We start from the raw sequence: 10,000 nt of genomic DNA, 5'->3' as shown, positions 1-10,000 counted from the left end.
ACTGGGGTTGATGTAATCTACTTATCTCCCTCCCTAAAATTTACTGGCCTTGCACCAAAATTTGAAACAATCATCATCATCATCATCATCATCATATCATCATCATTATTATTATTATTATTATTATTATTTTGAACACACGAAGTCCCCCTAGCAAACACTTTGTACAAAGTAGAAAATCATTTCTTCATATTATTATTATTATCATCATTATTATTATTATTATTATTATTATTATTTTCCTCTGTTTTGAGCCCTGTTCCTGCCACGGTTGACTTACTTTCTATCTGTTACATCCTTTTGGGTTCAATAGACTACCAGTAAAATTTTTAACCCTTTAGCATTCAAATTATTCCGTCAAATGTAATGCTTATTTTGAATTAATCATTCACTATCTCATACCTTTAAGGATTCGATGATATGATTTATTCTATAAGGATATTGTAGAGTAGGTGTGAGAGGCTGGATCTGGCTAGTTTGAACCTAAAATATGTAGAATATTTTGGCTAGACATGGCTGGTTTAAATGCTAAAAGGTTAACCAACCCCATTTTTCAAATTTGCAGCCGTGTGCCTATGCTAGAAATTATTATTATTATTATTGTCATCATTTTTATTATTGAGAGAGCAGTGCATGCCATCAAAGTGACACTGGGGTAAAATATACGAAGCCCATTATTATTATTATTATTATTATCAAGGTGGTGAGCTGGAAGAATCATTAGCACGTTGGACAAAATGCTTATTGGCATTTCGCCTACTGCTATGTTCTGAGTTCAAATTCCGCTGAGTTTGACTTTGCCTTTCATCCTTTTGGTGCAGGTTTGGGGTCGATGCAGTCGGCTAGTCCCTGCCTCCCAAATTTCAGGCCTTGTACCTTTAGTAAAAAGGATTATTATTATTATTATTATTATTATATTTATTATATTTATTATTATTATTATTATTAAGGCAGTCAGCTGGTAGAATTGCTAGCACGCCGAGCAAAATGCTTAGCAGTATTTCATCTGTCTTTACATTCTGGGTTCAAAATTTCAGGCCGTGTGCCTATAGTAGAAAGGATTCTTCTTCTTATTATTATTTCTTTATGTTTTGAGTTCCAGTTCTACCAAGATTGACTTTACCTTTCATCCTTCAAGGGGATCGATAAAGTGAGGTACCAGCCAAGTTCTGAGGGTTTGCATACACCTCTGCATCCTCCCTCAAATGTGTGGCCTTGTGCCTATGTTAGGTTCCATTATCCTCCTCCTCATTATCATCATCATTGTATATATTGTGGCCTCGTGCCAAAGTTGAAAATCATGGACATGATCACCAAGATAGCTTTTATGTTGTCTTTCAAACTGCTAGAAATAGTAAACAAATCTCCCTATAGTCACATGCTACTGTCTTAAAACAAGAGAAGTTTATACTCAATAAGGTATTTCTAGATAGGCGCCAGAATGGCTGTGTGGTAAGAAGCTTGCTTCCCAACCACATGGTTCCGGGTTCAGTCCCCCTGCCCGGCACCTTGGGCAAGTGTCTTTGGGCCAATCAAAGCTTTGTGAGTGGATTAGGTAGACGGAAACTGAAAGAAGCCTGTCACATGTATATATGTATATATGTGTGTGTGTGTCTTTGTGTCTGTGTTTGTCTCCACCATCTCTTGACAACCGGTGTTGGTGTGTTTATGTCCCTGTAAGTAAAGGTTCAGCAAAATAGACTTATAGAGTAAGTGCTGGACTTTAAAAAAAAAAGTACTGGGGTTGATTGGTTTGACTAAAATTCTTTAAGGTGGTACCCCAGCATGACCACAGTCTAATGACTGAAACAAGTAAAAAATAGAAGATATAACAAGTCTGAATAAAAGACAAAATGGCCATGGTTTGGATCACAAATGACTCAGGGATCATTTGTGTTTCATGCTTCCTGGATATCTGATGTGTGCTTTGACTATTTTTTGGAAGCAAGAACGATAGGTTAAGTTGCTTATTGATTCTGCTCAGATGTCCATAACATTTTTCTTGGATATTACTAAACTATTTCTTGGTCCTCTTTGGATATTCCTTCGATATCCTGTGTTTTTGTATGGATGTCACTAAAATTTTCTGTCCTTTTGCACTAAATATATAATCATTGATATAATGTTGCTTGATTGTGCTAGGATATCACTGAATATTTATTGCATCTGCTTAAACAATTAAACAACTATATGATTGTATTCTATATACTAAATTAAGATATTACCATATACAATTACATGATTATATTTTGTAAACTAAACTAAACTAAGATATTACCATATCTATTTACTAAATTAGGACTTCACCATATCTGTACACTAAACTAGAATTTCACCATATCTATATACTAAACTAGGAATTCACTTTATCCTTTTTTTTGTACTTAGTCACAACCATTGTACACAGTGACTTTGTTGAATTCCTTCATTATCTCATACTTCCGGTAGGATATCAATGATATATCCTTAATTTTGCCTCAGGGGTGAGAAAAGACTATGTATTAATGAATATGCATTGTTGCTTCCACATGATTTTGCTTAGTACATTAAACTAGGCCATCATAATATCCTTGTTTCTGCTTGGACAAAACTGTACTAATCTTTAATGATGTTCATTATGCCAACCTTGGGCATTGCTTTGTTTATCCTATGCTTCTGCTGGGTTATCACCAACATATCCCTAGTTTTGCCTCAGGAGAGACTACTCTATATCAATTAATATATAATGATGTCACTTAGTTCATTGTACCCGAGCATTACTGAGTTATCCCATATTATTTCTAGGCAGTTGTAAGTGTTCTAATCACACTTTGGCTGTCTATGAAACATCTAATGCATATTTTTGGGTTGGAGACTTAATTTTGTTACCAGTTCTAACATCACCACCATGGTGATGATGACCACCACCACTGCGACCTGGCTCTTGACTGCATTTAAAGGAGTCCCACTCATTTTCAGGCATTTGGGCCAGGATATCAGCCTGAAGGTGACTTTTCTCCATACTTCCCTACCAATCTTGGCAGTACCTGTGCAGTGTTATTTTTGCCTTCCTCTTATAACTTATTTTATAAGAAAGCAATATATATATATATATACACACACACATACATATATACATATATATATGTATGTATGTGTGTGTGTGTGTGTATATGTATATATATATATTTATATATATATATGTACACACACACACACATGCAGACACATCCATAGTGAGCCATGTGGCTAAACTAACTTCAGACACCACTGTTTATACACACACACGCACGCACACACACACACACACACACACATATATAAATATTTGGACATCACTCTTTTAAATCTTGATTCTCTTTGGACTAAGCTGTGGAAAACCATTATAATTTTTGAGCCTGCTAAATTTTGGTCATCAATGTTCATAATTCCATAATCCTACTCGGACACAACATTATTAGCCCAGGATTTTCCTAAACACACTAACTTGGACAACTCTTATGAAATCTTGTATTTCCACTCGGACACTATTACTGCTATTAACACAGAAATTCTTGCTCATTACACAAAACTCAGACAACAGTACTCAGTATGCAAAACTCAGACTTCAATACTCAGTACATTATCTTATGTTTTGTGTTCAAAATTATAGTGATTCGGATGACAGTAAATTATTTTTATTTTTCATTTTTATTTTTTATTTTTCTTGCTCAGTTTATTAAACTTGGGTCTCTTGTTATGGATCCAATTTCCGTGCTCAATTTTTTTTTTTTGTTTTTTGTTAAAGACTATCAGACAATTTTTAAAATGCCTTGTTTTAACTGCTTACTTTGTTTCAAACAACAAGAAAAACAAAAGCCAAATACAAAACAAACACACACACAAAAAAAAAAATTTAGATATCTCTAATCTAAAAAAAAAGAGGAAAAATATTTGATTAAAAAAAATCCAATGAAAAATTGTTTAAAATATTTTATTTTTATTTATTTATTATTTTGTTAAATAAATTTTCAAATTTTATTTTTATTCATTTATTTTTAACAAAAAAATAAACAATTAAAAATTCTATTTGGTTTGAAAATGATTGAATGATGAAAGAATAAAATAAAAATGAAATTGAAATAAAAAGTAAAATTTAAATAAAAAATATATTTAAAAATTTACGACATATTTGTTTCTTCTCAGAAAACAACCATGACTATTAATGTTTTAATATTACTGCCCTTGTTTTGAAATAACAAATGTACTTTTCTTCTTTTTCACCTCCTCCTTCTCCTCCTCCTCCTTTCTTCATCTTCATTCTTCTTCTTCTTCTTACAAATCTGTGATGAATCCTGAACTTGATTTGGGTCAATTTTGTCTGAAATGATAAAGTACCAGAAATATATTGGGGTGGGTGGATGGGTATACTTCCATCGATTAAATATTTTTTCCCTATCACAATATATTTTTTCTGGTTTGTGTTTTTATTATTATCATTATTAAAAGGGCACTGAAGGTGGTGACTGGTAGAATCATCAACGTACCAGAGAAAATGAGAAACGAGGACATAAAAAACAAAAGCATGGAAAACGAACTTTTTTCGAACAATGAAAGAAACAGAGAAACAAGACAGGCAACATAAAGAACATTCCCATCATCATTTGTCCCCTGTTTTATCTACACCGCGTTCGAAGGCAGGGGCTAGATGCGACTTCCTTAAAACCGTCCTTCCCACAAAGGAAATTAGATAAAATTTTGGATTTTTTGCGTAGGGTTAAAGTGGTAACAAAAATAGGACAGTAAGAACAAAACAGTAAACACAAACGGTGAGGGATGTCAAGCCATGACGAGGTGAAGTGATGAACGCTGGAAAAATGAGTTTTGAGAAGGGACAGGCAAAAAGCACGTCTTCTCTTTAGGAAGGAAGTGGAAGAAAGATATCCGTTGGTCACGTGAGTAACGAGAGAGTCAAGGAAGAAGAGTGCATGAGAGAGAGAGAGGGGGTGAACGGTGAATGGGAGAGGAGAAGAATTAGAGAAAGGTTGAGAGAGAAAAACAGAAAGGAAGAAGAACGAGAGGGAGATAGAATAGAGATAGGTTGTAGAGTGCACATCAGAATTAAGATAAAACTTAATGTATATATGTATGTGTGTGAGTATATATATATATATATATATATTAATTTCCTCTATTTACATAACATTGAGGTCTCTTTCTTTCTTTTGTTATCTTACCGTTTCTACCAATATATATATATATATAATACATGAATAAATAAATGGAGTTTAACGCAGGTATAAATAAAATATTTTTACTTTCGACACATGTTTCGAAAATTCCACTGATATTATTCAAAAGAATAAATGGTATGAACAATGCAATCTTCTCTTCAGGAGAGTGAAAAAACGAAACTCGTCAATAAGACATTTTAGCAAAAAATGATGGATTTGTATAGCGATTAACTGAACGCTATTAATATTGTTTAAAAAGACGTTATATGATATAACGTCATAAGTAGCTAACAGAAAGAGTAGGGATATTAATAGTGAATGTTAAATATAAAGGAAATTAAAGTTTAAATATTAGATATAATGATAGAGACTACTTATATGCACTAAAGGTGGTTTTGCCAATGTTTACATCTGTATGTTCGCTCTATAACCGTGTTTACTAGGGAAATTTTAGAAAAAATAATGAAAAATAGCTCAGAATTACAGAGAAGATAGAATTCCTTGCCTTTGTCATAAGGTATCGGGATTGAGAGAATCAACCATTCTAAATGAAATTGTTCATTGTGGTCTTTTAGATCCCAAATCAGTTTGCTGAGACCGGTACTATTACGTTTATTTCTATCTCTAAATGTTGAGTAATGGATAGAAATTCTTTTAGATAACTCTAACGATGTGCTTCCAATGTAAAATCGTACTTTGGTACGAGTACTGATTATACACTAGTATATAGAATTTTTAATCTTAGAGTTACTTGACGTAAACTTAATTCTATTGGAATTGACTTCAGATACAATAACCTTGTTATTAATATTTCTTCAGGGCTCGATAGTATTAGCTAAATTAATGTTAGTATTAGTAAATGTATTAATATTTAACAGTTTGTTATTATGTGAAGCGATAATTTGTAAGATATTTTTTGTGTTGGAAAACCGATCCTAACCGTATGTGAATTGATAATAGAGTAATACCTAGAATTTTTTGGAAAATTCCTAACAATAGCGTGACGAAACAGCAGTGGGAGATTAGATTTAATTTGTCTCCCGTAAGGAATTATTAACCAAATATTTTTACTAGTATATATATATATATATCACCGTGATCACCGTGACCGACCAGGCTATCAGATGTTGCTTTCGCATTGTTTTAGCATTCAAATGACGCCACCCCGCTGGCTAGGCGAGCAGGCCAACAGAAGAAAGATTGAGAGAAAGCTGTAGCGAAAGAGTACAGCAGGGATCGCCCCCCCCCCTGCCGGAGCCTCGTGGAGCTTTAGGTGTTTTCGCTCAATAAACACTCACAACGCCCGGTCTGGGAATCGAAACCGCGAGTCCGCTGCCCTAACCACTAGGCCATTGCGCCTCTCTCTCTCTCTCTCCTCTCTCTCTCTCTCTCTCTCTCTCTCTCTCTATATATATATATATCTATAGTATAATATATATTATATATATATATATATATATATATAGGGAGAGAGGAGAAACAGAGACAGGCAGAAACAAGGAAAATACCACTTGTATTTGAATACTATACAAATATTCTTTTAAAAAACTTTTCTTTTAATTTTTCTAAATTTAATTGTTTTCCATGCGTACAGTTGAAAAAGTCTCAATGACTGAAACCGATACTGAAATGTTTTTTATAAAATTATTTTAGCATTTTCTATCTTGACTTTTTTCCATATATGTATGTATATATATATATATATCAGTTGTTGATATCACAGATGGTTAATATTTTAACAGACCAATAACAGAATGGTCACTTTATGTATCACCGAAAAGCCATAACTGACTTAGAAAGGTAGTGAAAAATACCTTCCGAATCCTTTCCTGGGGAATATGCTTAAAAAAAATCAGAAGCAGAATAATAATAAATTGATTCCCCATGAACTATGGCTATACAATTTTAGTTTCTGTGAGACATTTGAATACAGGAAATATGGACGTTTCAACAGGACTGGTTGAATAAACTGTTCGGTGGTTCTTAGAGGTTCAGCCAACTCGAAATTTATGATGCAATGCAATATATGTGTACTTGCATTATAAGAATTTAGAAACTTGAAGAGATGTAAAATAAACGATATTTTTAACGATGGAAGTCGAAGTAAATGAAACTATAAATAATAGTGTGTGAAAATTAAGTTGACAATCCCTCTTGGATGGAAAAAATGTAGAAAGCTGCCTGTGGGACACGAACCCACAGTTTTTGTGATTCTGACAGTTGCTCTAACCATTGGGCAGTCTTGGTTTTTTTTTTTCGATGCAGGGAATTTCTCAATCCAGTATTCTATATGCTATAAGGCGGCGAGCTGGCAGAATCGTTAGCACGCCGGGCGAAAAGCTTCGCGGTATTTCGTCTGCCGCTACGTTCTGAGTTCAAATTCTGCCGAGGTCGACTTTGTTTTTCATCCTTACGGCTCGATTAAATAAGTACCAGTTACGCACTGGGGTCGATATAATCGACTTAATCCGTTTGTCTGTCCTTGTTTGTTCCCTCTGTGTTTAGCCCCTTGTGGGTAATAAAGAAATAAGTATTTCGTCTGTCTTTATGTTCTGAGTTCAAATTCCGCCGAGGTCGACTCTGCCTTTCATCCTTTCGGGGTCGATAAATTAAGTACCAGTTGCATACTGGAGTCGATTTAATCGGCTGGCCTCCTCCCCCAAAATTTCGGGCCTTGTGCCTACAGTAGAAAAGAATATTCCATATGCTATCGTTTTAAAAACAATTTACTACACGCACACACACACACACACACACACACACACATACACACACACACAATGACCGTCCAGTCGTGGCCGAGGAAGATCACTGAACATTAAGAACATTATGTACGGAAACAAATTTATACTTTACACTTGTGAATACACTGGTGATATATACTTGCATACATTTATGTTTGTACACACATACATACATACAATATATGAGCATGTCTAGACATGCATCTATATACATGACAATACATACATAAAACAAAACATACAAATATGCACATATACATACATACTTACCCTGTTGATGTTGAAATTCCAATGAAGGAGTCTGGGATCTAGGTTAGAAACTGGCTATTTCTTTATTGGCAAGAAATCTTGAAATAAAACTGAATAGTGACACACACGCACACGCACACATTTATATAGGTACGTATGTATGTATATATATATGTAGAATTGTAAAATCTTTTTTCTTTTTGCTGGTGGAAATGGAAGGATGCCAAATGAAGTTTGGCACCGTTACCCGTTCCAAGAGACCAAAATACAAATATTGACACCAAAACATAAGTAACGTGAAATGAGTTTTTTATTCATTGAAATAAATACATTTTTAATGGAACAAAACTTTGAATGAATTACAGCGATTCGCGTATAGCCAAAATATAAAACGAAAGGAAATTTTTTATTGAACAGATTTCACAGAAGAATTAAACTATTTCAAGTTATGTTGAAATGAAGAACACATCATAACAAAAAATGAATATATTTATATTGAATGCATAAAGTTACGGAACAGAGAAAACACAAGCTTGTGATAAAAAAACAACAAACAAACGATAATATGTGTGTGTAGTGTGTGTGTGTGTGTGTGTGTGTGTGTTTAATGCATATTAAACATACATGAATGAGAAAATACTAAAATATGCTGATGTCGAAAAGCAAACGACGAAATATCGTCAGAATGCACTAGTCTGTCTGCTTGCATTTAGTGCGCAGCAACAGCAGAATCAAAGCAAGCAGACGATATACATAAATTTCAGACGATACGAAAACTGCTAAAATATGCATAACCAGATTTCATCAGCAAAACAACGGACAGTTTAATAATACAAGAGTTTCAGTAAAGCAGTTTGAGAGAGAGAGAGAGAGAGAGAGAGAGAGAGAGGAGAGAGAGAGAGAGAAAATAGTAATTGAAATATTTTTTTGTTTTGTTTAGATAGACCTGACGAAATCAAAAGACAGAAGTATTTGTGGTCTGTTTACACGTGGTGAATTTGTTACGTGATAGCTTCACGATAATTGTTGTTTGATGTGAAGACAAGTTGTTTTATGTGAAGAGAAACAGTTGATGTTTTGAAGTGCTGAGTTCAGACGAGTTGATCAATTGAAAAAACGATGGTTGTCTGAACTCTTTGATGCCTGGCTCTTGTGACGAAAACGTAAATAATGGTTAATAACTCGTAAACGACAAAGACTGTTGAACTTGGTGTAAGCTCAGAAGTGAACGGATAAGCGTGTCTGCTAGGGTATCTAGAAGAAATATCCTACCAACAAGTAGCCCTTTTTAGGAAAATCATTTAAGTGGAAGTCAATATAGCATACTTTAGATTGAGAGTATGGTCTTTTTATCGGTTTGAAAAGGGCTAAATTCATTTTGTGTGACTTCGGGTACAAAAACAAGCAGATCAAAAACAGTGAACATTGATTGGTAGTAATTTCTTGTTGGAGACGTGGTTTGTTACAAGGATCTTTTTGCCAACAGCATAATTCATGTAGAAATGATGTGAATATAAAAAATGTAGTATTCGATTCTTAAGAAGGCTTTTAATATTACATTGAATACGGATATTAAAATACTGGACTTCCAAGATGTCATTTTGAACCTTGATCACTCTCATCCCTAACTATTAGAAAGAGAAACTAACTGAAAGTATTCAAAGAAATCAATGAAATCACTCAAGCAGAAACAGCAATCCTAATACTAAAAGCAAAAAGGCATTTGGTACAACCCTCCTTTTAACTTACAAGTTATTACCTCCATGCCATGTATTTCTTATATATATATACACACACACACACACACACATATAT

Source organism: Octopus sinensis, unplaced genomic scaffold (assembly GCF_006345805.1).
Source record: "Octopus sinensis unplaced genomic scaffold, ASM634580v1 Contig08889, whole genome shotgun sequence".
In the NCBI taxonomy this organism is placed as follows: Eukaryota; Metazoa; Mollusca; class Cephalopoda; order Octopoda; family Octopodidae; genus Octopus; species Octopus sinensis.
This window is presented reverse-complemented; position numbering follows the sequence as displayed.